We start from the raw sequence: 27,792 nt of genomic DNA, 5'->3' as shown, positions 1-27,792 counted from the left end.
GCTCACTTTTACTGTGAAGAACAATCTTGATCTCATAGCTATAGTTCGTCTCTGAACTTTTCTGTTTTTTGAACTTCTTTGAACACTCTTTATTCCTCTCACAGGTTCAGGTTTATGAGATGTACTTTCTCATCTTTAGATCCACTTATAACTACTGCTACATCTTCATCTTCACTTGCCACTTGGTTCACGTTTCTTCCTGGAACGGCTTCATTCTTTCTACTGAAATCCGATTTCCTCTGGGTTTCAGAAACCTGAATTTTCAGCTTCACTTACCGATTTTAGGCTTCCTGATTTTTTTTTGTGTTTTTTGTGTTTTTTTTTCTTTGCTCTTCTTTTTGAACCTGATTCTGATCAAGATTCTGATTTTGATTTATATATTCACCATGTCTATGTAAATCAGTTACTGTGATCACCATTTCTTCATCTGCTGTCTTAATTTCACATCATGTGAGATGCCTGGATCCACTGTGCCAAGCCTCCACATTTCTCAACAGGGTTCGTCACAAAGATTACCTAATATAGACCCTTTCACCTTGGCTCTAGGCAAGACATACAAATGTGCTTCTTCACCTCAACCCACTTACCAGGCTAGAGGTTGTGGCATAATTCTTGTTTTGCTTATGGCGTTGCCAAATTGACCCTATGAGAGCAAGAGTGTATAACATCAGCAATGCCTTTGCAGAAATCAAACACAATGTAATTCCTTATTGACACAAGTGCAGCTGATGGAATGCAAGGATACTCAGGGCTCACCCCATCAACGGTTTGTGCAGGGAAAGTAGTGTTTTTTTTTTTTATTCAGTGTGTTTCTGAAGCTTATCAGTATGAGTGGAAGAGGGTCTAACCATATCAGTGATGTTGAAGCACACACTTTTGCTTACTTGGACTGCAGTGTACCATTGACTCATTCTACAATTCCTAATGCTTCTGGCCTACATTGGAACATCTGACCCATTTGGAAAGATGTGTACAATAGCTTCATTATCTCACTCATAAAGTGAATACCTTTATCAGATTCTGAAGCTGGTGAGCCATATCAAGGGATCAACTCACTCTCTCATTAGTAATTTGACCATTGCCATGCTGTCCCATCTCCTGGTTGGATAGTCTTCAACTCACCTCAAGAATAAGCACACAATCACTAAAATGTAGCTAAGATTATTTTCAGTAGACATGTCACTGAAATCTTACTGGATTCTGACAACTGGACCCTCAGACGTTCCTGTATGACTCATTCAGTCAATCAATCAATTTGTAAAGCGTGGCTATTTACCCACGAGGGTCTCAAGGCGCTGGGGGGATTTGGGCCTCATCCGAAGAGCCACGTCTTGAGGTTCTTCATAAAGATGATGAGCGACGTGCTTTGTCTGAGGTGCAGGGGGAGGTTGTTCCAGCTCTTTGCTGCAGTGTAGGTGAAAGATCGTCCTCCGGTGGTGGTTTTGCAGATGCGAGGGACAGTGTCAAGGGCCATCTTGGGGAGCGCAGGGATCTGGCGCCGTTTGTGGAAGGAGATGCAGTGGTTCAGTTAGGCTGGTCCTGTGTTATTTATGGCATTGTACACGTGGGTGAGAAGCTTGAAGGGGATTCACTTCTCGACCGGTAGCCAGTGGAGGGTCCTCAGGTGTTGGGAGATGTTTTCTCAGCGAGGGAGGTCCAGACTGAGTCTGACGGCAGCATTCTGGATGAGTTGAAGTTTTTTGGTGTTCCTAGTTGAGGTGCTGGTATAGAGGGTGTTGCCGTAGTCGAGCTTGCTAGTGACTAAGGCGTGGGTGACTGTCCTGCGACAGTCAGCTGGGATCCATCTGAAGATCTTCCGAAGTTTGCGGAGTGTGTGCCAGCAGGAGGAGGCGACAGAGTTTACCTGGCGGGTCATGGATAGGGAGGAGTTGAGGGTGATTCCTAAGTTGCGAGTGTGCTCGGTCTGTGCAGGGGGGGCGCCAAGGGATGTGGGCCACCAGGAGTCATCCAAAGCTAAGCATTTCCGAAGATGATGGGCTCTATCTTGTCAGAGTAAAGCTTGAGGCAGCTTTCTCTCATCTAGGTAGCGGCAGGTGAAAGTTTCTTTGGGCCGTTTCTGGGTCTGTCAGTCTTCCTTTTTCTTAAGTTCACTTGTTGGTAGGTAACACAGTGCTAACACAAACTTGCTGCTATGGCTTTACTAAAGAGCCTGACCAAAGCATCTCAACCTACATATGTTGGACCATGAATTAACCTGGACATTGGTGGCAACATTGAGTTAGGTAAAACATTACTTTTTGGCTGTCATCCACTTTTCATTGTGATCTTTTATGCAACCTGCTATTTCCCTCTTTCATTTTTTTGGTGCCCCATCATGGACCTGTCTGAGCTTACTCAGTGTCTGACCTGGAGTTAACAAGGAACAGTGTGCATTGTTATTTAAATTGTAAAATTTTTTACATCAGTAATACTCAAAGTAGGGCCTGGGGGGGGCGCATGCGGCCCCTGGTTGAACAGCAGCACTAGGCTGCTGTTTACTTTGCAAAGCACTAAAACTCATAAAGATATTAAACATTAATCATTTACAGTAGAACTAAAGTAAACAAAAGATGCACAGAAGCTGTCCTACACCACTTAACTTGAAGAACACCTTCATTTTTAGACATCTTACAAGCGTGTACAAATATGATAAACTCTCTTCAAAATTCAAAAAAGTATATTTCATTAACCTACAGAAGTTTCACCTTAGTAAACCAGATTATAAAAGTGCATTGCAAATTTGTTTAAGTGACAGTTTTCAAACATGAATTTAGAAACATTCATGCCTCCCCTTACACTGACAACAATACTAGTAGGCAAAATGAAATAAAATAGTTGCCTACAATCAGACAATTGTTCAAGTGGGGAAGCCGGGCTTGATCCCAGGTGCAATTTGACCACTAGATATACATGCGTCGCTTCCCCTACACCCACATTACACCTCCCATGCCCCGACCGTCACCCTCCTGGCATCAATGCAGTGCTCGGTCACACCACAGACAGAATGTTTTGGCCCCTAGGCAAATGTTTGTGAGTACCTATGTCTTACATGATTCTTGCTCCTGCTGTTTTGAATTGATTGTTACAGATTCAGAGCACAAGAGTACAAGTACCTCACGAGCATATCTTTTTCCTAATGTAATCATTAAGGTTCCAGTTTTATGGGTAATACACTTGATGTCCGAATTCTTCTTAGGTTGCTGTTTCAGTTGTACATCATAGTTTGGTACATAATTCAGTTACATCTATTCAATCATGATCACAATCCTCATCATCATCATCATCATCTTTGTTTGAAATTGGCAAAAGCATTGTGGGATTCAAGATATTGCATCTCTTGATTGAAATGTCAGCTGTTAAAATTGTTTGTTCATATTTAGTTAGTGGTTTGTGTGATGCTGAGTTGGAGTGTGAGTCAGCAAACTGAGGGACTAATACAATAAATGTAATATCCATCACAATCCCTTAACTTTGTTCAATTGTAAGACAGACCGCTGCCACTGATTTTAAACAACCAGAATGTGCTGCAGCTACTGGATCCAGTGTGGCAGAGAAATAGTCAACAGGACTATTTGCTTCATGGCAAGCTTCAGTGCTTGTGGCTCCCGGTGCAAGAATCTTTTTTGCCCTGCCCAAACTAATTCCTTCTCCATGGATTCCCTCCCAAAGTCTTCCATTGACCTGGGTTTGATGCATTCCTACCCTGGGAATTAGTCCTAGCCACATAAGAGGTGCAGTGTTTTTATTGGCACAAGCTGGGTAATGGTGAGTATTCGGAATGTTGTGGATTCTTGCAGATTCCTGAGGGGGGCAGTTTTGAGTGATAAATTGGATATATTCATGTTGCTTTTTGGCCAGTTTCCTTTTGCCAGCGCTAGGTCTACCCATAAAAGTGAGGTGCCCTTTTTATTAGGAGTCTCAAGGGAATGCTTGGTGGAAGGAGGTTTATGGTGGCAACAGATTCCAGAACGTTTCATCAAAGAAATGTGAGGAAAATGTGTTCTTTGGTGCAAGGGATTCTGAGTATAAAATCCTGGTGTGAGGCATGCAAGACACCCCTCCCTGGATTCCCCCACCTGTCTAGTTTTCTAAAATATGCATGTTTGTTGGATTTCCCTAGGTGCCGGCAAAGCAGCCAGTTCACTATCACCCACTGCCAGGCCAGAGTCCACCGTCGGGCTGACTGTGAGCACATTCGATCTGGCGGTGGAGGCATTACAGGCGGTGGGATTACAAACCCATTTCCACCAGGGATTCCCTGGCGAGTTACCCCACCAGGTAATCCCTGGTGGAAAGCATACAGGTGACAGGAATAATCATTTCTGTCACCTATTTGTGACATGCCTGGCCCCTCCCCCCTCTTTCCATAATCCCTACCCATCCCCCCAAGCTCCTAGAACAGCCCCCACCCCAAACCCTGAAAACCGACCCCCTAACCCCATGCATGTCCCACCACCCTAACCCTCACCATCCCCCACCCCTACATACAGGTCCCCCCACAGCCCAATCCCCCACATCCACATTCACCCATTCATGTACATGCACACATGCACTCTGACACACCTCCCCCCACATACACTCACGCACACCCCCATGCACTCAGACTAACACACCCTCGCCCTCCGCCCTTCCCTCACGGACAGCCCTTACCTTTTCTGTTGCGCTGCTCTGGGAGGGAACAGATTCCCTGGATGCTGCTCCGCCGCCATCGCCGCCTCTCTATACACCACCACGCCTATAACTGTTTCATTATAGTCGTGTTGGTGTATGGAGTGACGTGGCGGTGAGGGTGGAGCAGTATCCACTCCCTCCACCGACCGCCAGCATGGCGGGCCTCACCGCCATCAATGGCGGTAAGCCACCATGCGTCATTAAATGGCGGGATGCCGGCCACCAACACTCATTTCATTGACCACCGGCACTGTTGGCGGCGGGGCATCCCGCCAAGAACATAATGAGGGCCCAAGTATGGAAACAAAAGACCTCCACTTCTTGCTCTCTTGATTCTGGGGATGGCTAAAAGGGAGAGGTTGTTTGATATCAACTCTCTTTAGGTGTTGTTCGTGGTAATGAGATGCCTAGGGATATATGGGCCTTGTGTATATTATACCTTATGTGCTATACATAAGGCTTTAAATTCAATCCTTTTGTTTACAAGCACCCAATGGAGTTTGGCAAGGGCTGAGCGTACCGATTGAGATTTCGGTAAGCCCAGCAATACTCGATCATCGACATATTGAATGACTTGCAGCTTTCTGGTGACATAGGAGGGGCTGCCCAGATAAAGAGTTGCCATAGTCTAAATGAGAGAGTAAAAGGCCTTGGACCACTGTCCTTCGAGTTCCTATCGTGAGCCCTTTGAGCGGTATTCGAAGGGCTCTTAAGAGTCCAAAGCATGTACCCATAACTTTCTATGCCTGGGAGGCCATGGTCAAATCTTTATCCAACATTACCCCAAGGCTCTTCACTTTTGGTTGGGGGAGGGGATGCTTACTCAAACATGAGGGCCAGAAGAATTGGTCCCAGAACGAAGGGTTGTTACCAATTAACATGACCTCTGTTTTATCACCGTTCAGCTTGAGACAGCTGGTCGCTTTCCAATTGGTCACCTGTTCCAAACAGGTGGAAAGTCTTTCAGATGTCAAGTCAGTGGTTTGTGACAGGGAGACAACGATCTTGAGTGTTGTCTGCATATGATGTCTGATAGAGGGCATTGAAGAGTGTAGGGCTCAAAGAAGAGCTCTGCAGTACTTCACTTTTGAGCAGATGTTTCACCAAAGAAAGGGCCCTGTTATATAAAAACGAAGTCAGCTATTTTAACGCCCTACCTGTGATGCCTGCCTCTTCAAGTCTATGTTGTAGAATTAGATGAGAGACTGAATTGAAAGCTGTGCTCAGATTGAGAAGAATGAGCGCTGCTGACTCCCCCTGGTCCAGTGTCTTCTTAAGATCCTCTGCAGTCAGTAAGAGAGCCACCCCTGTGCTGCACCCAGGTCGAATACCAGTTTATGTCTGGTGTAGGAGATTATTAGACTCCAAGAAATCGATCAGATACCTGTTATGAGTTTTTCTAAAATCTTGCTGACACCTGGAAGCAGTGATGTGGGTCTGTAATTTTCCACCCGATCAGGGTCTAGGGAATGTTTTTTCAGCAGCAGGTTAATAATCACATGCTTCCAAGAATCCGGAGCACATCCACTTTCCAAGGATAAATTAAAGAGGACCGTCAGAGCTGATATGATGGCATAGCCCCCTTTCAGCAGCATATCTATGGAGGCTGGCTCCAGGGGCGAGCCAGACGTGACTTAATTTGCTACCGCCAGGATGTTATTATTACTCAATTGTGGGAAGTTCCGTCATTGACTTCTTGATTGGCACACCATCTTTGTCTTTATATAGGGGTCTATAGCCTCCACTAGTGAATCATATGTAAGACTGACCTTTCCAAGAAATTAGTTGGCTAACTGCTCACAGCTGATTTGTCCTATCAGAAAAGCCTTCCAGCCTAGCTCTGTGAATAGCATACTGGTATTGTTTCAGGGCTTTTTTGTAAATGACCTTGCTATCATTTTCATATTGGTTTCTCCATTTTCTTTCGTGTTACTCGAACCTCTTCAATTTTTTCTTATGGCAGGCTTCAAAAGCAAAGAGTCTCCCAGGCCACCCAGTAATTCCTTTGAGGCTTCTTCCTCTGGGTGATAATGGTGGCTGAGAAAGAGGACTGGCATCTCTACATATGAACTTCCATGTCCAACCTTCCCAAGTGACTTGAATCTGCCTCCCTACTCCAATCTGGCTCCCGTTCATACAAGGTAAGCCCCTTCTTAATTCATTATTTTCTTTAATCATTATTTTCTACATATTTTTTCTTTTCATGGTGCACTGTCTTTTTTCAACTTTCTTTATTACTGAACATTTCATTTTTTTGTTTTCAGAGCATTATACTTTTTTGCTACAAAGCATGTATTCATAAAAATTCTATAAATATTCCTCTGCAACCCAGATATTATACTTCAGATCCAACTCAAATGTGGGCCAAACAGCAAAATTTCCACCTCTGCTGTGCTTGCAGTGTTAATGAAAATCTACCCACATGTCAATTTGAATTCTAAAAAAAGTTTATTAACAAAAGAAACATATATTTCTGTGAATTACAGAAACCCGCGACAAGGGGATCCCCCCAACACCCCAAATGAGCATAAAGTGCCCAAGCGAAGTCAAGATATGAATTCACAGGTTTTCATTTACAGGGCTCCAAATGGAAATTTAGTGATGAAAGTGAAACAAAGGAGGTGCACGCATGCAGGATTCTGAAGTTAGGAGAAAGTAAACAGACAACTTTTAAATAGAGAAAGGAAAAAAACTCTGGTCAATGATCAAGCTAATTTGAAGTTTTTTCTCACTTTAAGGTTTAAGCATGGAAAGGAGGCTCTGCATATCATAGTTTGGAACAAGTTCAGGGCCCAGTTAGAATGAGCAGAAGGAAACTTGCAACGGTTATAGTTAGGCTACAGCAACATTTTAAAACCACACGAGCGTATTTTACACTGCTGTATTCAAACTTACAAACCAGGTGGCACATCTGGTGTATCCAGAAATAAATTCCCAATACAATCTCTTGTCACCTTCTATTCTCCATCCTGTGATCATTTTTCACACCACCTTTTGTGATCAAACAGCAGTCAGCTGGCTTTTGGTTACCTTTGGATGGTAAGGTGCCCTTCACTTCATAGCTTTTCTATGTTTTGCTGTTACTAGGCCCATAACTAAAGCTGACTTTTTTTGTAAGAAGGCAGCACAAGTGTAGACGTAAAAGAAATATGATGGCAGACTTCCAAGAATCCTACAATGTACTACTTCTGCCTCTCACAGAGGAGCACTTCATCAGACGAGGTAAGTGTTGTCTGCAAGGGGCGGGGGCGGGGGTGAGGGTGTGTGAATGGTGGTGTGTGAGTGTGTGTATACGTGCCATGAATGTGGGGGGGACGAGAGTGATTGTGCGTGTCTGTGTGTAAATGTGGTGATGCATGCATGTATGCATGTGGATGGGGATGGGGGTGTGTGCATGGGTGAATGAGTAAGGTATAAAGAGGGTGTGACTGCGCGCAGGTGCGTGTATGTTTGTGTAAATGGTGTGTGTGTGTGTGTGTGTGTGTGCAGAGGTACAATTGGGGGTGAGGGATATGGTTGAGTGAAGATAAGTGAGGGGTGGAGGTTGTGTATGTATGTAGTTGAAGGGAGGGGTGGGGGATGGAGAGTGTATGCGTGTGTGATGTGTATGGGTATGTATGCGTGTCTATGGGGTTGAATGTTGTGAGTAGGGGGTGTCTGTGTGTGATTATGTGTGTGTTGGTGCGTGCATGTGGATGTGTTTGGGGGGTATCCCGGCGACAGGAATGCAAGTTCCTGTCATCAGGATACCTTTCCACCAGCGTTTCATGGTGGTGAGACCACCAGGAAAATGCTGGCGGTGTCCCTAGTCAGAATAACCTCGGTGGTTATACGACTCCCGCCAGGCTGCAGGTGGAAACCTCCAGCCCGGCACGCCATGGTAAAGCGGCCAAACCGCAGCGGTCATAATATGGCAGTCTGCACCGCCTGTCCCACGGCGGTGAGACCACCACCACGGCCCTGGCCTTCCATGGACCGCCAGGGTCATAATGAGGGTCATAGTCTGAGTGGCTTTGCTTTCCTTAGATCTGCAGGGAGCAGCATATCCCAGTGGTGAAACAAATCAGCTGAAGAATGGCAGCCACATGCAGTGCATCAGGTAACAGAAAATAGAGCAAAGGCAGCCCTGGAACTGATGGCAACTGACTGTCAAGTGGTGGAGGCAGTATCATCAGAGATGCTTCCTTATATCTCCAGTTTGCCACCTTTACACTTCCCTCATCTAATAAAGTTTTAAAGATTCAGGAAACTACTAAATGCTGAACTGCACATTGTCTTAGATCCTTAATTCTAGCATGATACAGCCTGCTCAGATTCTGTTAGTGTATATATTATACTTTTACAGGGCGGTCAGGGTGCACACTGCATATCAGCACATGTTTTATCGCAGGGGCATTATGATTAGGCTTTCCCGTTTGAGATTTAAACGTGTAGTAACTGATAGGACCAAACCGAAAGGAAAAGGAAATAGCCCTTACTAGTCTAAACATAAAACACTTGCAAGTCCACAAACCTAAATGCCTTTCCATTTAAAGAAAATACAGTGAGAGAGAAATAGTTTAATTTTTCCTGTAGGGGCCATCGCAATGAGGCTTTTGTTATACAGAGCTGGAGCATGAAAGACTGAGCTAAGATTGGTCTGCCTGCATTTCGTTGTTTAGAGATGCCACTAAAATGTTGTTTCTTTTTCCTTTTGTGTCTTCCAGTTTTGTGTGCTTGGATTATAGGTGAGGGGTTTAGAAATGTGTTTTTCCAGTCTAATCTAGTTTTTTATACACTACAGAGAATGTGGGAGTGATAGCATCATTCTTGATCTTTTGGCAGTATTTAATTTTGTCGATCATCCGTAAAATGGCTGGCTTACAGGAATCTTGGCCAATATGTATTGGCATATTTTTCCTTATACACAGAATGGAGAACACCCTTTGGTATATCAGGCCCCTTTGCTCACAGGTCCTCATTGATAGCAGGTCAACTGCCAAACAGTCAATGCAAGCTGTGGTGACGGGTACATGTGGAAAGTGTGTTGCCACCATGTACATGGGACCGTGATGAAAGAATGATCCAAGGCTTTCCACATACCAAAGCAGCATAACAACAAAAATGTAAAGCTGCAAAGTGCTCCATTGTAATGTCTGATGCAATAAGTTAAAGTTGTTTTTACTCTTCACTTTACTGTTGGCGCTTATGAGCCTAACCTTTTAATGTTAACAGCTAAATTTCAAGTCCCGTAATACAATGTGATTTCGGTTAAAAAGTAAGAACTCAAGTACAGTTTGACTCTTGACAATGGGATGCTTGGCAGCCACGAATCTTTATGTAACAGCAGCAGCACCACATTCATGTACTCATGCACAGAGTGCAGAAAAACAGTTGCAAGCATGCAGAAAACTAGTGTTTCTGCAATGTGAGGCTACAAATTAATCTGTATGTTACAGTACAGTTGGTGGTGTTGGCTACAAGGTCGTAATAAGGGGTAGGTTAATTACCCCTCACCCCAACCATTCCCAGCTGTGTCAAGAATTTTGTTTAATATAAAATATTTAAAATGAACACTTTCTTCCCTTCTTAGTCCACGTTTAGTCCTGTAAACCAGACAGATTCCCAGAAGAGTGAGTGGGAGAGGTAGTGAGATATGGGTGACGGCATGTAAGAGAGTCTTGGAGCATGAGTGGGAGTACAATATACAGACTGTTGTGCTTCGCACAGTCTAGCATAGGTCCATTGGACAAGCTGCCAGTGGGAGGACACTACATCCCCTGCAATGCTTTAAATTGAATGTATGCATTCTAACTGTCACTGCAATAAACACAAGTTTTTATAAACATTGGAAAAACACAATTTCTGTCTATTTTAAGGGTTCGTCCTCTGGATAAACACCACTAAACGCTGATTTCTAAACTTTTGAACAATACCACTGAAATCCACAAAACAATAAATAGTGAACACAGGAAAGCCTGATTATGGTACATGTAGTGCGTGCTTACATTTGCTTTAGTTTACTTACAAGTATTGAAGAGTTCACTATTGTTATGAGCAGTCAGCTGCTGTTTGTCTCTGGGCACGTTTATGGACCATTGTCCATCCATCAGCTGAGAGCAACACTTCAGTTTGAGAGTGCTTTGAAATGCTGATCAAAGTCTTTCCAGGTTAAATACCGCTCTTAAAGCACAGGTGCATCCAAAGGGTCTTGTCAGCCACAGAAACTGAGCTATGCGAAAGGCACAACACTGTTGCACATGACTGTTTCTTTTATCCCCTGGCTGGCTTTAGCCCCAGAAGCCCATTGTTCGGGTATTAGTCACACTTTACAAATCTCTATTACATTATAGATGGTAAATGCAATGCATGTTAAGTCACTTTGCCATTCGTGGACCGTGATTGCTTGAAGCTTCATGCTGGAATCCTTAGTAATGCCAGTTTACACTTCAGCATGTAGGCACAGGTCTAATATGGATGGTTGCCAGACACCTACAAAATGACTCCACAAATCTTGCAAGGTCTTGAGAATATCTTCCCCCCACTAACCTCCCCCTCCCCCCCCCGCGTAAACTTTCGTGTTTTTCACATAGGTGTTGTATACAACCTCCTGTATTTTAAAATGAAAGTCTTAACTGCGGCTCCTTCACCATGATTGATGATAAAAACCCTCCTTCTCCAGCAATGTACTCCTCTTATGAGTCATACTCCTTGAATAAATCCAAGCTGTTTTCCACCATTTAACTTTTTGAAATATATTCTGAACCCTTATTTGCAGAAAACAATACTTAAATCTAAGACCCATGTAGCAAAAAAGGGGTGTTTTTCTGTAAATGATGTTTTCCCTGTGAGTAGAGCCCTCTTTGGAAGGATTCAACAGCCCTACAGAAGCTATTTGAATCTTTCTTTCCCAACCCTGTCAGAGAATAACCGAGACATCCTTTGTGTTTTATATGACATGTTTTCCTCGTGTCATCTGTTTGAAACCCTTTTCATTTTTTTTCATACCTTTGCCTATATAGATGCTTACGGACTCTTAACAATAGATAGGTGTATATGTTGCTGGATGGATATGATATTAGCCTCCTTAATGTAAGCTCTCAATACAGTGGACCCTGCCATATTTAAGAGTCTGTTACCCTCCCTTTTTCTTAATGTCCTGTTGATTTGGAGGGAGACTTTAATTGTGTTATCACCATGTTTATGGATAGGCAACCTGAGGGTTATCCTGACTAGGACACTGTGGGAGATATTGGAGCAGTTTAACCTAGTAAATGTTTAGTGCAAGATCAATTTTCCTCAATTAGGCTCCACCTGACTCTGATAGTCATACTGATTATATTTTTGTTACCAATGCAGTAGATTGTGTGGATAGTGAATGTGGTGGCAGGGCTCTGTGTTACCATTCTCCTGTTCTTGATGGTATCAGGGGAAAGGGAGGAGGTCTTGTATTCCTATCTGGAAATTAAGAACAAAGGTCTAACAGGATGAAGAATTCAGATTGAAAATATGTACAAGTAGCTGAATTACATTGTTATCAACTCTGGCAGGTCCTTAAGTAAAGTATTGGAGTCAGTGAAATGAAAACGACTGAGATGCCATACATGGGTAGCTGACCAGTTAAGTTCTATCTACGCATACCAGAGCGTCTTGTAGAAAGATCGATGGAGGTTTATGATAAAGCTTTAAGGGTTTATTTCCAGATTGAATGAGAGAAGCACTGATAGTAGTAACTGAAGCCAAAAAGGGATTGTGCAAATGTTATATCTTGTACGTCTCTATCTATAATGAATGTGAATACGATCATACCCAGTAAATCAATAGCCAGTCATCTGCCGCAGATAATCCACATATTAATATATACTAATTAGTTGGGTGGGTTTTATGTTCAAATCTCAGCTTTTGCCAAATGATACAGTCAACAGACATTTGTGAATAGTGAGAGAGGATGATTACGCAGTTACAGCCCTTGATATTCAAAAAGCAGACAATGCAGTGCATTCAGAAATTGTGTTTATAGCGTAGGTCCAACGTTTGCTCCAATTTTGTAGAGTACAATACTATTGACCACGGTACCACATGCTAGGGTTAAAACTAATACAGTTATTTACAAACATTATGATTCAGAACAGAGACCTACATTAGAGTTGTCCCTTGTATCTGTTGTTGTTGGCCTAGGAGATAGAGCCGAGGGCAACAAATTTGAGGAAATATATAAGAGAACGGGACATAAAGGTGGGAGAAGTTGCACGGATGATAGGTTGGTGTTTGTGCACAACCCAGAGTTAACAATTCCTCAACTGCTTTGTACACTAAATAATTATAGAAATTTGTCAGGTTTAAATAATAAATGGCAGAAGTCAGATCTTTATACGGTGGAACATTTAGTACCTTTTAATGACTCCAATCTTCCAATGTTGGGATTGGCCTGAAATCCAGAGAATTTAGAATCTTGGGATACATATTGCTCATACCTTAAGCGACATGCTAGACTGAAATATAATGCATGCATGTATTGCTTTCTTTAATATCCTATCTCTGTTAGTCATGGATGGGAGACTCTTACGAAAATGGTTGTGATTCAGATGTGTTTATAAGTGTTGTCCCAGAAGCTATATTTAAGGAGCTAAACAGTCTACCCTTGAGGTTAGTGTGGGCAAGGTACAGATCCATAATTAAATTGGAGACCCTGAAGCTAAATTTTAATGTCTAGGATGTAAATCCCCCTGAATCTATTATTGATGGCTTCAACGTTTTGAAATGTGAGGCATTTCTGGTCACACTTTTTTCTTTATTCTGCGAAGAAATCATTGATCCCTTTATTCTTGTCACATTCAAAGGATTTGGATCAAAATAACTTTTAGATTTCCTTGTTTGTGGTTGCTTAAATTATCTGGTTGGTAGTCTTGAGCTTTGTCTTGTCTTGTGTGCAAACCTTTCATTATTAATTTTGCTAACCTGTCCTGTTTCAGAACTTCTTGATGATATTCTGGAGACTTTGCACACTATTGTGGAAGACAGCTTTGTCTCACCTGTTCACACATCAGTTCTGATTGACATTTCCCAGTTGTTCCGTGAAAGTATTCCTGTAGTCTCTTAATGCTTGATCTAATTTTACTTCTGTTAACTTTGCTTTCTGAACTGTTTCTTTTAAAATACTCATAATTTGATCACTCATTCCATTTGCTTGTGGCTACTGATGGTTTATTTTCATATGAATCACTCCCATATAGTTTAGAATTTTTTTAACCCGTTCTGTGCCCAGGACGTAATGGTTACGTCCTGAGGCACAGTGCTGCTGTGCCCAGGACGTAACCATTACGTCCTGTGCACAGAGCCCAGAGGGAGCGCTAGCTCATCCCAAGTCAGGGATGGAAGGGGAAGCCCTTCCCCTTCCACCCCGACCCCCCCAACCCCACCTGTGACGTCAGTGCGCGAGCGCGCACTGATTAGTCACAGGGTCTCCCCCATCGCGCTGGAAGCTCTGCTTCCAGCGCGATTGAAAGAGAAATGCAAAGCATTTCTCTTTCAATCCCATGGGGGAGGCCCGGAGGGGCTTCAAAGGGAAGGAAATGTATTTCCTTCCCTTTGAAGGCTCTCACAGGGTTTCAAAAGCCGGATTGCTTGCAATCCGGCTTTTGGAACCCCACTAGACACCAGGGATTTGTTTTTTTTCACTGAAACTGTCAAAAGGGTTGCTCCCAGGGGGGGGCATTTTTTTGGGAAGGCCTTTTCTGCCCCCCCTGGGGGCAGATGGGCCTATTATTCAGGGGGCGCAGAAACCTCTAGGCACCAGGGATAATTTTTTTATTTTTTTATTTTTGTTATGTTTTCTTTTTTTTCTTAGGTGGGGAGCGACCCCTTAGGCAAGGGTCGCTCCCCTAGGGGGCAAATTATATTTAGGCCATTTCTGCCCCCCCTTGGGGGCAGATTGGCCTATTTTGATGAGGCGAATCTACCCCAAGGGGGGCAGAAACCATTAGACACCAGGGAGGTTTTTTTTTTGCGTGAATTTCACGCAAGGGGAGCGACCCCTTAGGCAAGGGTCGCTCCCTGGCGGGGGGGAATTATTTTAGGCCATTTCTGCCCCCCCTGGGGGGTAGATCAGCCTATTTTGATTAGGCTGATCTGCCCCCAAGGGGGGCAGAAACCACTAGGCACCAGGGATTTTTTTTGTTTTTTTTGTTTTACAGATGGGGGAGCGACCCCTTCGACAAGGGTCGCTTCCCTGGGGGGCAAATTGTATTTAGACCATTTCTGCCCCCCTTGGGGTCAGATTGGCCGATTGTAGGTCAATCTGCCCCCAAGGGGGGCAGAAACCACTAGGCACCAGGGATCTTTTTTTTGCGCCGTCACGCAAGGGGAGCGACCTTGTAGGCAAGGGTCGCTCCCGGAGGGGTTGGGGGACAAATTTATTTTAGGCCATTTCTGCCCCCCATGGGGCTGGCTGAGCTAGAGGCCAAAATCCACAGGTAGGCACTGTTTTCTATGAAAAAATGTGATGTGTCCACGTTGTGTTTTGGGCCATTTCCTGTCGCGGGCGCTAGGCCTACCCACACAAGTGAGGTATCATTTTTTTCTGGAGACTTGGGGGAACGCTGGGTGGAAGGAAATTTGTGGCTCCTCTCAGATTCCAGAACTTTCTGCCACAGAAATGTGAGGAACATGTGTTTTTTTAGCCAAATTTTGAGGTTTGCAAAGGATTCTGGGTAACAGAACCTGGTCCGAGCCACACAAGTCACCCCATCTTGGATTCCCCTAGGTCTCTAGTTTTCAGAAATGCACAGGTTTGGTAGGTTTCCCTAGGTGCCGGCTGAGCTAGAGGCCAAAATCTACAGGTAGGCACTTTGCAAAAAACAGCTCTGTTTTCTTTCAAAAAATGGGATGTGTCCACGTTGCGTTTTGGGGCATATCCTGTCGCGGCCGCTAGGCCTACCCACACAAGTGAGGTATCATTTTTATCGGGAGACTTGGGGGAACGCTGTGTGGAAGGAAATTTGTGGCTCCTCTCAGATTCCAGAACTTTCTGCCACAGAAATGTGAGGAACGTGTTTTTTTAGCCAAATTTTTGAGGTTTGCAAAGGATTCTGGGTAACAGAACCTGGTCCGAGCCACACAAGTCACCCCATCTTGAATTCCCCTAGGTCTCTAGTTTTCAGAAATGCACAGGTTTGGTAGGTTTCCCTAGGTGCCGGCTGAGCTAGAGGCCAAAAACTACAGGTAGGCACTTTGGAAAAAACACCTCTGTTTTCTTTCAAAAAATTGGATGTGTCCACGTTGTGTTTTGGGCCATTTCCTGTCGCGGGCACTAGGCCTACCCACACAAGTGAGGTATGATTTTTATCGGGAGACTTGGGGGAACGCTAGGTGGAAGGAAATTTGTGGCTCCTCTCAGATTCCAGAACTTTCTGCCACAGAAATGTGAGGAACATGTGTTTTTTTAGCCAAATTTTGAGGTTTGCAAAGGATTCTGGGTAACAGAACCTGGTCCGAGCCACACAAGTCACCCCATCTTGGATTCCCCTAGGTCTCTAGTTTTCAGAAATGCACAGGTTTGGTAGGTTTCCCTAGGTGCCGGCTGAGCTAGAGGCCAAAATCTACAGGTAGGCACTTTGCAAAAAACACCTCTGTTTTCTTTAAAAAAATTGGATGTGTCCACGTTGCGCTTTGGGGCGTTTCCTGTCGCGGGCGCTAGGCCTATCCACACAAGTGAGGTATCATTTTTATCGGGAGACTTGGGGTAACGCTGGGTGGAATGGAATTTGTGGCTCCTCTCAGATTCCAGAACTTTCTGCCACAGAAATGTGAGGAACATGTGTTTTTTTAGCCAAATTTTGAGGTTTGCAAAGGATTCTGGGTAACAGAACCTGGTCCGAGCCACACAAGTCATCCCAACTTGGATTCCCCTAGGTCTCTAGTTTTCAGAAATGCACAGGTTTGGTAGGTTTCCCTAGGTGCCTGCTGAGCTAGAGGCCAAAATCTACAGGTAGGCACTTTGCAAAAAACACCTCTGTTTTCTTTAAAAAAATTGGATGTGTCCACGTTGCGCTTTGCGGCGTTTCCTGTCGCGGGCGCTAGTCCTACCCACACAAGTGAGGTATCATTTTTATCGGGAGACTTGGGGTAACGCTGGGTGGAAGGAAATTTGTGGCTCCTCTAAGATTCCAGAACTTTCTGCCACAGAAATGTGAGGAACATGTGTTTTTTTAGCCAAATTTTGAGGTTTGCAAAGGATTCTGGGTAACAGAACCTGGTCCGAGCCACACAAGTCACCCCATCTTGGATTCCCCTAGGTCTCTAGTTTTCAGAAATGCACAGGTTTGGTAGGTTTCCCTAGGTGCCGGCTGAGCTAGAGGCCAAAATCTACTGGTAGGCACTTTGCAAAAAACACCTCCTGTTTTCTTTAAAAAAATTGAATGTTTCCACGTTGCGGTTTGGGGCGTTGCCTGACGCGGGCGCTAGGCCTATCCACACAAGTGAGGTATCATTTTTATCGGGAGACTTGGGGTAACGCTGGGTGGAATGGAATTTGTGGCTCCTCTCAGATTCCAGAACTTTCTGCCACAGAAATGTGAGGAACATGTGTTTTTTTTAGCCAAATTTTGAGGTTTGCAAAGGATTCTGGGTAACAGAACCTGGTCCGAACCACATAAGTCACCCCATCTTGGATTCCCCTAAGTCTCTAGTTTTCAGAAATGCACAGGTTTGGTAGGTTTCCCTAGGTGCCGGCTGAGCTAGAGGCCAAAATCTACAGGTAGGCACTTTGCAAAAAACACCTCTGTTTTCTTTCAAAAAATTGGATGTGTCCACGTTGCGCTTTGGGGCGTTTCCTGTCGCAGGCGCTAGTCCTACCCACACAAGTGAGGTATCATTTTTATCGGGAGACTTGGGGGAACGCTGGGTGGAAGGAAATTTGTGGCTCCTCTCAGATTCCAGAACTTTCTGCCACAAAAATGTGAGGAACATGTGTTTTTTTTAGCCAAATTTTGAGGTTTGCAAAGGATTCTGGATAACAGAACCTGGTCCGAGCCACACAAGTCACCCCATCTTGGATTCCCCTAGGTCTCTAGTTTTCAGAAATGCACAGGTTTGGTAGGTTTCCCTAGGTGCCGGCTGAGCTAGAGGCCAAAATCTACAGGTAGGCACTTTGCAAAAAACACCTCTGTTTTCTTTCAAAAAATTGGATGTGTCCACGTTGCGCTTTGCGGCGTTTCCTGTCGCGGGCGCTAGTCCTACCCACACAAGTGAGGTATCATTTTTATCGGGAGACTTGGGGTAACGCTGGGTGGAAGGAAATTTGTGGCTCCTCTCAGATTCCAGAACTTTCTGCCACAGAAATGTGAGGAACATGTGTTTTTTTAGCCAAATTTTGAGGTTTGCAAAGGATTCTGGGTAACAGAACCTGGTCCGAGCCACACAAGTCACCCCATCTTGGATTCCCCTAGATCTCTAGTGTTCAGAAATGCACAGGTTTGGTAGGTTTCCCTAGGTGACGGCTGAGCTAGAGGCCAAAATCTACAGGTAGGCACTTTGCAAAAAACACCTCCTGTTTTCTTTCAAAAAATTGAATGTTTCCACGTTGCGCTTTGGGGCGTTGCCTGACGCGGGCGCTAGGCCTATCCACACAAGTGAGGTATCATTTTTATCGGGAGACTTGGGGTAACGCTGGGTGGAATGGAATTTGTGGCTCCTCTCAGATTCCAGAACTTTCTGCCACAGAAATGTGAGGAACATGTGTTTTTTTTTAGCCAAATTTTGAGGTTTGCAAAGGATTCTGGGTAACAGAACCTGGTCCGAACCACATAAGTCACCCCATCTTGGATTCCCCTAAGTCTCTAGTTTTCAGAAATGCACAGGTTTGGTAGGTTTCCCTAGGTGCCGGCTGAGCTAGAGGCCAAAATCTACAGGTAGGCACTTTGCAAAAAACACCTCTGTGTTCTTTCAAAAAATTGGATGTGTCCACGTTGCGCTTTGGGGCGTTTCATGTCGCGGGCGCTAGTCCTACCCACACAAGTGAGGTATCATTTTTATCGGGAGACTTGGGGGAGCGCTGGGTGGAAGGAAATTTGTGCCTCCTCTCAGATTCCAGAACTTTCTGCCACAGAAATGTGAGGAACATGTGTTTTTTTTAGCCAAATTTTGAGGTTTGCAAAGGATTCTGGGTAACAGAACCTGGTCCGAGCCACACAAGTCACCCCATCTTGGATTCCCCTAGGTCTCTAGTTTTCAGAAATGCACAGGTTTGGTAGGTTTCCCTAGGTGCCGGCTGAGCTAGAGGCCAAAATCTACAGGTAGGCACTTTGCAAAAAACAGCTCCGTTTTCTTTCAAAAAATGGGATGTGTCCACGTTGCGTTTTGGGGCATTTCCTGTCGCGGCCGCTAGGCCTACCCACACAAGTGAGGTATCATTTTTATCGGGAGACTTGGGGGAACGCTGGGTGGAAGGAAATTTGTGGCTCCTCTCAGATACCAGAACTTTCTGCCACAGAAATATGAGGAACATGTGTTTTTTTTAGCCAAATTTTGAGGTTTGCAAAGGATTCTGGGTAACAGAACCTGGTCCGAACCACATAAGTCACCCCATCTTGGATTCCCCTAAGTCTCTAGTTTTCAGAAATGCTCAGGTTTGGTAGGTTTCCCTAGGTGCCGGCTGAGCTAGAGGCCAAAATCTACAGGTAGGCACTTTGCAAAAAACACCTCTGTGTTCTTTCAAAAAATTGGATGTGTCCACGTTGCGCTTTGGGGCGTTTCATGTCGCGGGCGCTAGTCCTACCCACACAAGTGAGGTATCATTTTTATCGGGAGACTTGGGGGAGCGCTGGGTGGAAGGAAATTTGTGGCTCCTCTCAGATTCCAGAACTTTTTGCCACAGAAATGTGAGGAACATGTGTTTTTTTTAGCCAAATTTTGAGGTTTGCAAAGGATTCTGGGTAACAGAACCTGGTCCGAGCCACACAAGTCACCCCATCTTGGATTCCCCTAGGTCTCTAGTTTTCAGAAATGCACAGGTTTGGTAGGTTTCCCTAGGTGCCGGCTGAGCTAGAGGCCAAAATCTATAGGTAGGCACTTTGCAAAAAACACCTCTGTGTTCTTTCAAAAAATTGGATGTGTCCACGTTGCGCTTTGGGGCGTTTCCTGTCGCAGGCGCTAGTCCTACCCACACAAGTGAGGTATCATTTTTATCGGGAGACTTGGGGTAACGCTGGGTGGAATGGAATTTGTGGCTCCTCTCAGATTCCAGAACTTTCTGCCACAGAAATGTGAGGAACATGTGTTTTTTTTAGCCAAATTTTGAGGTTTGCAAAGGATTCTGGGTAACAGAACCTGGTCCGAACCACATAAGTCACCCCATCTTGGATTCCCCTAAGTCTCTAGTTTTCAGAAATGCACAGGTTTGGTAGGTTTCCCTAGGTGCCGGCTGAGCTAGAGGCCAAAATCTACAGGTAGGCACTTTGCAAAAAACACCTCTGTTTTCTTTCAAAAAATTGGATGTGTCCACGTTGCGCTTTGGGGCGTTTCCTGTCGCAGGCGCTAGTCCTACCCACACAAGTGAGGTATCATTTTTATCGGGAGACTTGGGGGAACGCTGGGTGGAAGGAAATTTGTGGCTCCTCTCAGATTCCAGAACTTTCTGCCACAAAAATGTGAGGAACATGTGTTTTTTTTAGCCAAATTTTGAGGTTTGCAAAGGATTCTGGATAACAGAACCTGGTCCGAGCCACACAAGTCACCCCATCTTGGATTCCCCTAGGTCTCTAGTTTTCAGAAATGCACAGGTTTGGTAGGTTTCCCTAGGTGCCGGCTGAGCTAGAGGCCAAAATCTACAGGTAGGCACTTTGCAAAAAACACCTCTGTTTTCTTTCAAAAAATTGGATGTGTCCACGTTGCGCTTTGCGGCGTTTCCTGTCGCGGGCGCTAGTCCTACCCACACAAGTGAGGTATCATTTTTATCGGGAGACTTGGGGTAACGCTGGGTGGAAGGAAATTTGTGGCTCCTCTCAGATTCCAGAACTTTCTGCCACAGAAATGTGAGGAACATGTGTTTTTTTAGCCAAATTTTGAGGTTTGCAAAGGATTCTGGGTAACAGAACCTGGTCCGAGCCACACAAGTCACCCCATCTTGGATTCCCCTAGATCTCTAGTGTTCAGAAATGCACAGGTTTGGTAGGTTTCCCTAGGTGACGGCTGAGCTAGAGGCCAAAATCTACAGGTAGGCACTTTGCAAAAAACACCTCCTGTTTTCTTTCAAAAAATTGAATGTTTCCACGTTGCGCTTTGGGGCGTTGCCTGACGCGGGCGCTAGGCCTATCCACACAAGTGAGGTATCATTTTTATCGGGAGACTTGGGGTAACGCTGGGTGGAATGGAATTTGTGGCTCCTCTCAGATTCCAGAACTTTCTGCCACAGAAATGTGAGGAACATGTGTTTTTTTTTAGCCAAATTTTGAGGTTTGCAAAGGATTCTGGGTAACAGAACCTGGTCCGAACCACATAAGTCACCCCATCTTGGATTCCCCTAAGTCTCTAGTTTTCAGAAATGCACAGGTTTGGTAGGTTTCCCTAGGTGCCGGCTGAGCTAGAGGCCAAAATCTACAGGTAGGCACTTTGCAAAAAACACCTCTGTGTTCTTTCAAAAAATTGGATGTGTCCACGTTGCGCTTTGGGGCGTTTCATGTCGCGGGCGCTAGTCCTACCCACACAAGTGAGGTATCATTTTTATCGGGAGACTTGGGGGAGCGCTGGGTGGAAGGAAATTTGTGCCTCCTCTCAGATTCCAGAACTTTCTGCCACAGAAATGTGAGGAACATGTGTTTTTTTTAGCCAAATTTTGAGGTTTGCAAAGGATTCTGGGTAACAGAACCTGGTCCGAGCCACACAAGTCACCCCATCTTGGATTCCCCTAGGTCTCTAGTTTTCAGAAATGCACAGGTTTGGTAGGTTTCCCTAGGTGCCGGCTGAGCTAGAGGCCAAAATCTACAGGTAGGCACTTTGCAAAAAACAGCTCCGTTTTCTTTCAAAAAATGGGATGTGTCCACGTTGCGTTTTGGGGCATTTCCTGTCGCGGCCGCTAGGCCTACCCACACAAGTGAGGTATCATTTTTATCGGGAGACTTGGGGGAACGCTGGGTGGAAGGAAATTTGTGGCTCCTCTCAGATACCAGAACTTTCTGCCACAGAAATATGAGGAACATGTGTTTTTTTTAGCCAAATTTTGAGGTTTGCAAAGGATTCTGGGTAACAGAACCTGGTCCGAACCACATAAGTCACCCCATCTTGGATTCCCCTAAGTCTCTAGTTTTCAGAAATGCTCAGGTTTGGTAGGTTTCCCTAGGTGCCGGCTGAGCTAGAGGCCAAAATCTACAGGTAGGCACTTTGCAAAAAACACCTCTGTGTTCTTTCAAAAAATTGGATGTGTCCACGTTGCGCTTTGGGGCGTTTCATGTCGCGGGCGCTAGTCCTACCCACACAAGTGAGGTATCATTTTTATCGGGAGACTTGGGGGAGCGCTGGGTGGAAGGAAATTTGTGGCTCCTCTCAGATTCCAGAACTTTTTGCCACAGAAATGTGAGGAACATGTGTTTTTTTTAGCCAAATTTTGAGGTTTGCAAAGGATTCTGGGTAACAGAACCTGGTCCGAGCCACACAAGTCACCCCATCTTGGATTCCCCTAGGTCTCTAGTTTTCAGAAATGCACAGGTTTGGTAGGTTTCCCTAGGTGCCGGCTGAGCTAGAGGCCAAAATCTACAGGTAGGCACTTTGCAAAAAACACCTCTGTGTTCTTTCAAAAAATTGGATGTGTCCACGTTGCGCTTTGGGGCGTTTCATGTCGCGGGCGCTAGTCCTACCCACACAAGTGAGGTATCATTTTTATCGGGAGACCTGGGGGAGCGCTGGGTGGAAGGAAATTTGTGGCTCCTCTCAGATTCCAGAACTTTTTGCCACAGAAATGTGAGGAACATGTGTTTTTTTTAGCCAAATTTTGAGGTTTGCAAAGGATTCTGGGTAACAGAACCTGGTCCGAGCCACACAAGTCACCCCATCTTGGATTCCCCTAGGTCTCTAGTTTTCAGAAATGCACAGGTTTGGTAGGATTCCCTAGGTGCCGGCTGAGCTAGAGGCCAAAATCTACAGGTAGGCACTTTGCAAAAAACACCTCTGTTTTCTTTCAAAAAATTGGATGTGTCCACGTTGCACTTTGGGGCGTTTCCTGTCGCAGGCGCTAGTCCTACCCACACAAGTGAGGTATCATTTTTATCGGGAGACTTGGGGGAACGCTGGGTGGAAGGAAATTTGTGGCTCCTCTCAGATTCCAGAACTTTCTGCCACAGAAATGTGAGGAACATGTGTTTTTTTAGCCAAATTTTGAGGTTTGCAAAGGATTCTGGGTAACAGAACCTGGTCCGAGCCACACAAGTCATCCCAACTTGGATTCCCCTAGGTCTCTAGTTTTCAGAAATGCACAGGTTTGGTAGGTTTCCCTAGGTGCCGGCTGAGCTAGAGGCCAAAATCTACAGGTAGGCACTTTGCAAAAAACACCTCTGTTTTCTTGAAAAAAATTGGATGTGTCCACGTTGCGCTTTGCGGCGTTTCCTGTCGCGGGCGCTAGTCCTACCCACACAAGTGAGGTATCATTTTTATCGGGAGACTTGGGGTAACGCTGGGTGGAAGGAAATTTGTGGCTCCTCTCAGATTCCAGAACTTTCTGCCACAGAAATGTGAGGAACATGTGTTTTTTTAGCCAAATTTTGAGGTTTGCAAAGGATTCTGGGTAACAGAACCTGGTCCGAGCCACACAAGTCACCCCATCTTGGATTCCCCTAGGTCTCTAGTTTTCAGAAATGCACAGGTTTGGTAGGTTTCCCTAGGTGCCGGCTGAGCTAGAGGCCAAAATCTACAGGTAGGCACTTTGCAAAAAACACCTCTGTTTTCTTTCAAAAAATTGAATGTGTCCACGTTGCGCTTTGGGGCGTTGCCTGATGCGGGCGCTAGGCCTATCCACACAAGTGAGGTATCATTTTTATCGGGAGACTTGGGGTAACGCTGGGTGGAATGAAATTTGTGGCTCCTCTCAGATTCCAGAACTTTCTGCCACAGAAATGTGAGGAACATGTGTTTTTTTTAGCCAAATTTTGAGGTTTGCAAAGGATTCTGGGTAACAGAACCTGGTCCGAACCACATAAGTCACCCCATCTTGGATTCCCCTAGGTCTCTAGTTTTCAGAAATGCACAGGTTTGGTAGGTTTCCCTAGGTGCCGGCTGAGCTAGAGGCCAAAATCTACAGGTAGGCACTTTGCAAAAAACACCTCTGTTTTCTTTCAAAAAATTGAATGTGTCCACGTTGCGCTTTGGGGCGTTGCCTGACGCGGGCGCTAGGCCTATCCACACAAGTGAGGTATCATTTTTATCGGGAGACTTGGGGTAACGCTGGGTGGAATGTAATTTGTGGCTCCTCTCAGATTCCAGAACTTTCTGCCACAGAAATGTGAGGAACATGTGTTTTTTTAGCCAAATTTTGAGGTATGCAAAGGATTCTGGGTAACAGAACCTGGTCTGAGCCACACAAGTCACCCCATCTTGGATTCCCCTAGGTCTCTAGTTTTCAGAAATGCACAGGTTTCGTAGGTTTCCCTAGGTGCCGGCTGAGCTAGAGGCCAAAAACTACAGGTAGGCACTTTGCAAAAAACACCTCTGTTTTCTTTAAAAAAATTGGATGTGTCCACGTTGTGTTTTGGGCCATTTCCTGTCGCGGGCGCTAGGCCTACCCACACAAGTGAGGTATGATTTTTATCGGGAGACTTGGGGGAACGCTAGGTGGAAGGAAATTTGTGGCTCCTCTCAGATTCCAGAACTTTCTGCCACAGAAATGTGAGGAACATGTGTTTTTTTAGCCAAATTTTGAGGTTTGCAAAGGATTCTGGGTAACAGAACCTGGTCCGAGCCACACAAGTCACCCCATCTTGGATTCCCCTAGGTCTCTAGTTTTCAGAAATGCACAGGTTTGGTAGGTTTCCCTAGGTGCCGGCTGAGGTAGAGGCCAAAAACTACAGGTAGGCACTTTGCAAAAAACACCTCTGTTTTCTTTAAAAACATTGGATGTGTCCACGTTGCGCTTTGGGGCGTTTCCTGTCGCGGGCGCTAGGCCTACCCACACAAGTGAGGTATCATTTTTATCGGGAGACTTGGGGGAACGCTAGGTGGAAGGAAATTTGTGGCTCCTCTCAGATTCCAGAACTTTCTGCCACAAAAATGTGAGGAACATGTGTTTTTTTTTAACCAAATTTTGAGGTTTGCAAAGGATTCTGGATAACAGAACCTGGTCCGAGCCACACAAGTCACCCCATCTTGGATACCCCTAGGTCTCTAGTTTTCAGAAATGCACAGGTTTGGTAGGTTTCCCTAGGTGCCGGCTGAGCTAGAGGCCAAAATCTACAGGTAGGCACTTTGCAAAAAACACCTCTGTTTTCTTTCAAAAAATTGAATGTGTCCACGTTGCGCTTTGGGGCGTTGCCTGGCGCGGGCGCTAGGCCTATCCACACAAGTGAGGTATCATTTTTATCGGGAGACTTGGGGTAACGCTGGGTGGAATGAAATGTGTGGCTCCTCTCAGATTCCAGAACTTTCTGCCACAGAAATGTGAGGAACATGTGTTTTTTTAGCCAAATTTTGAGGTTTGCAAAGGATTCTGGGTAACAGAACCTGGTCCAAGCCACATAAGTCACCCCATCTTGGATTCCCCTAGGTCTCTAGTTTTCAGAAATGCACAGGTTTGGTAGGTTTCCCTAGGTGCCGGCTGAGCTAGAGGCCAAAATCTACAGGTAGGCACTTTGCAAAAAACACCTCTGTTTTCTTTCAAAAAATTGAATGTGTCCACGTTGCGCTTTGGGGCGTTGCCTGACGCGGGCGCTAGGCCTATCCACACAAGTGAGGTATCATTTTTATCGGGAGACTTGGGGTAACGCTGGGTGGAAGGAAATTTGTGGCTCCTCTCAGATTCCAGAACTTTCTGCCACAGAAATGTAAGGAACATGTGTTTTTTTAGCCAAATTTTGAGGTTTGCAAAGGATTCTGGGTAACAGAACCTGGTCCAAGCCACATAAGTCACCCCATCTTGGATTCCCCCAGGTCTCTAGTTTTCAGAAATGCACAGGTTTGGTAGGTTTCCCTAGGTGCCGGCTGAGCTAGAGGCCAAAATCTACAGGTAGGCACTTTGCAAAAAACAGCTCTGTTTTATTTCAAAAAATTGGATGTGTCCACGTTGCGTTTTGGGGCATTTCCTGTCGTGGCCGCTAGGCCTACCCACAGAAGTGAGGTATCATTTTTATCGGGAGACTTGGGGGAACGCTGGGTGGAAGGAAATTTGTGGCTCCTCTCAGATTCCAGAACTTTCTGCCACAGAAATGGGAGGAACGTGTTTTTTTAGGCACATTTTGAGGTTTGCAAAGGATTCTGGGTAAAAGAACCTGGTCTGTGCCACACAAGTCACCCCATCTTGGATTCCCCTAGGTCTCTAGTTTTCAGAAATGCACAGGTTTGGTAGGTTTCCCTAGGTGCCGGCTGAGCTAGAGTCCAAAATCTACAGGTAGGCACTTTGCAAAAAACACCTCTGTTTTCTTTAAAAAAATTGGATGTGTCCACGTTGCGCTTTGGGGCGTTTCCTGTCGCGGGCGCTAGGCCTACCCACACAAGTGAGGTATCATTTTTATCGGGAGACTTGGGGGAACGCTGGGTGGAAGGAAATTTGTGGCTCCTCTCAGATTCCAGAACTTTCTGCCACAAAAATGTGAGGAACATGTGTTTTTTTTAGCCAAATTTTGAGGTTTGCAAAGGATTCTGGATAACAGAACCTGGTCCGAGCCACACAAGTCACCCCATCTTGGATTCCCCTAGGTCTCTAGTTTTCAGAAATGCACAGGTTTGGTAGGTTTCCCTAGGTGCCGGCTGAGCTAGAGGCTAAAATCTACAGGTAGGCACTTTGCAAAAAACACCTCTGTTTTCTTTCAAAAAATTGGATGTGTCCACGTTGCGCTTTGGGGCGTTTCCTGTCACGGGCGCTAGTCCTACCCACACAAGTGAGGTATCATTTTTATCGGGAGACTTGGGGGAACGCTGGGTGGGAGGAAATTTGTGGCTCCTCTCAGATTCCAGAACTTTCTGCCACAGAAATGTGAGGAACATGTGTTTTTTTAGCCAAATTTTGAGGTTTGCAAAGGATTCTGGGTAACAGAACCTGGTCCAAGCCACATAAGTCACCCCATCTTGGATTCCCCTAGGTCTCTAGTTTTCAGAAATGCACAGGTTTGGTAGGTTTCCCTAGGTGCCGGCTGAGCTAGAGGCCAAAATCTACAGGTAGGCACTTTGCAAAAAACAGCTCTGTTTTATTTCAAAAAATTGGATGTGTCCACGTTGCGTTGTGGGGCATTTCTTGTCGTGGCCGCTAGGCCTACCCACAGAAGTGAGGTATCATTTTTATCGGGAGACTTGGGGGAACGCTGGGTGGAAGGAAATTTGTGGCTCCTCTCAGATTCCAGAACTTTCTGCCACAGAAATGTGAGGAACGTGTTTTTTTAGCCACATTTTGAGGTTTGCAAAGGATTCTGGGTAAAAGAACCTGGTCTGAGCCACACAAGTCACCCCATCTTGGATTCCCCTACGTCTCTAGTTTTTAGAAATGCACAGGTTTGGTAAGTTTCCCTAGGTGCCGGCTGAGCTAGAGGCCAAAAACTACAGGTAGGCACTTTGCAAAAAACACCTCTGTTTTCTTTCAAAAAATTGGATGTGTCCACGTTGTGTTTTGGGCCATTTCCTGTTGCGGGCGCTAGGCCTACCCACACAAGTGAGGTATGATTTTTATCGGGAGACTTGGGGGAACGCTAGGTGGAAGGAAATTTGTGGCTCCTCTCAGATTCCAGAACTTTCTGCCACAGAAATGTGAGGAACATGTGTTTTTTTAGCCAAATTTTGAGGTTTGCAAAGGATTCTGGGTAACAGAACCTGGTCCGAGCCACACAAGTCACCCCATCTTGGATTCCCCTAGGTCTCTAGTTTTCAGAAATGCACAGGTTTGGTAGGTTTCCCTAGGTGCCGGCTGAGCTAGAGTCCAAAATCTACAGGTATGCACTTTGCAAAAAACACCTCTGTTTT

General features: G+C 45.2%; 1 protein-coding gene across 1 annotated transcript in view; it reads left to right on the top strand.

Moving 5' to 3' along the window:
* SLC35B3 (solute carrier family 35 member B3) overlaps positions 1 to 27,792 on the top strand; it is a 292,399-nt gene that overhangs the window by 31,036 nt on the left and 233,571 nt on the right. The window contains exon 2 of the mRNA XM_069217185.1: positions 6,635 to 6,812. The gene's annotated coding sequence lies outside the window, so the exon portion shown is untranslated. The remainder of the gene's footprint in view (positions 1 to 6,634; positions 6,813 to 27,792) is intronic.

Source organism: Pleurodeles waltl, chromosome 2_1, assembly GCF_031143425.1.
Source record: "Pleurodeles waltl isolate 20211129_DDA chromosome 2_1, aPleWal1.hap1.20221129, whole genome shotgun sequence".
NCBI lineage: Eukaryota > Metazoa > Chordata > Amphibia > Caudata > Salamandridae > Pleurodeles > Pleurodeles waltl.
Note: the sequence above shows the minus strand (reverse complement) of the source record. Positions and strands in the feature narration are given on the sequence as shown.